This window comes from Myotis brandtii, unplaced genomic scaffold (genome assembly GCF_000412655.1).
Source record: "Myotis brandtii unplaced genomic scaffold, ASM41265v1 scaffold1166, whole genome shotgun sequence".
Classification (NCBI taxonomy): domain Eukaryota; kingdom Metazoa; phylum Chordata; class Mammalia; order Chiroptera; family Vespertilionidae; genus Myotis; species Myotis brandtii.
Window position 1 is genome coordinate 25,841 of NW_005354034.1, and position 1,844 is coordinate 27,684.

Below are 1,844 nucleotides of genomic sequence, written 5' to 3' on the forward strand. Positions count from 1 at the left end.
AGCTTTCCATTCAAGTGATCTCTTAGCGCCAGCCGCGTGCCCGGGCCGGGCAGAGCTAAACCGCCATCGCACGGTGGTCGTGCACTGAAAAAATGCCGGGTCCAGCCCTGGCTGGTGTGGCTCAGTGGATAGAGCGTCGGCCTGCGGGCTGAAGGGTCCCGGGTTCGATTCCTGTCAAGGGCACGTACCTGGGTTGCGGGCACATCCCCAGTGGGGGGCGTGCAGGAGGCAGCTGATCGATGTTTCTCTCTCATCGACGTTTCTAACTCTCTCTCCCTCCCCCTTCCTCTCTGTAAAAAATCAATAAAATATGGGGGGAGCGGGGGAGACTCAAGGGGTCCCAGGTTCTTACTGAGCTAATGAGGCAGCTGATGAGCGACCACCGTCTCCAAGAATTTGAAGGGTCGTGAGGAGGTGGCTGGGAGGACAAGGCCAGCGGCCCATCCACGCGGACAATCAGAAGCTGCGCCACGAGCTGACTCGGAATCACAGAGAGCGGGCGGCCACGGGCAGCCTCACCTGGGACCTTGTCACCCAGGCAGGTGCCCAGGCCCCGCCCCAGACCTGCCCATCAGGACAAGCTCCTGGGACCCAGGACAGCCGGCCCCGGGGAAGCCTGCACCCCCTGCGCCCCCTGAGGCAGGGCCCTGGCATAGACGCTTCACATGGGGGGGCGGGGGGACCGGCTCCTCGCCGCCTTCCCTGGAGCAGAAACTCCCTGGGGCTCGGCTCTGGGCGCACAGCTGGGAGGAAGGCAGGCACCGGCTTTCCTAAGCAGCTGTCTGGTCGGAGCTCTTGAAACCCGAGTGACATGGACCCTGTCAGGCGGCTGCCCCGGCACGAGATCCAGAGATAAGGCCTCGCTGTTTCCCTGGCCAGGAGCCGGCCTGTCGGGCGGGAGGGGGAGACCTGCTCGGAGGGAGCGGGAGGGAGGCGCCCGGCTCAGTCCCCTGGACGGAGGGGGCAGGCGTTCCTGGGCCCAGCGGAGCCAGAGCCGGCCCTGGAGGGTCACAGGGCAGAAGAGGGGCGGCTCCTCTCGTTGGTGGGGGGTCCCTGGGTGCCAGGGGGCAAATGCATTTTGTTGACATTTCTGTGGGGGCAGCCTCCCTCCTGCAGAGCCGGTTCGAGCACAGACAGAGGAGAGAGGGAGGGGATGGGGGGGCTACAGGGGCGAGGGTGGTGCCTAGAGAGACGGGGCTGGGCAGCGAGGCGCGGAGATGAACAAGAGTCACTATGGCAACCAGCAGAGTCGCTCCCAACTTAACCAAGTCCCCAGGGGCCGGCCGGGCGCTCAGGAAGGATGCTCAGGGCCTAGACCAGCGGTTCTCAACCTTCCTAAGGCCGCGGCCCGTTAATACGGCTCCTCATGCTGTGGGGACCCCCAACCATACAATTATTCTCGTTGCTACTTCATCACTGTCATGTTGCTGCTGTGATGAATCGTCATGGAAATATCTGATATGCAGGATGTATTTTCATTGTTACAAATTGAACATCATGAAAGCATAGTGATCAATCACAGAAACAATATGTAATTATAGATGTTTTCCGATGGTCTTAGGCGAGCCCTGTGAAAGGGTCGTTCGACTGGGCGCCGGAAGTCCCCCCCCAGCCCCCTGACCTGGCCAGACCCCACGCCTGGCGTGTCATCGCCAGGAGAGAGCCACGAAGCCCGCGGAAACGGCGATTTCTCAACACGACCCCGGTCCTCGCAGGAACCCAGCCCACGGGCACACCTGCGTGGCTCGCCTGAGCTGCAGCTGCCCGTGCGAAACGCAACACAAAACTGCTCTGCCCACGCCCTCCGGGGGGACGGTCACTCAGGCGGGGGCTGGAGCGGCCCC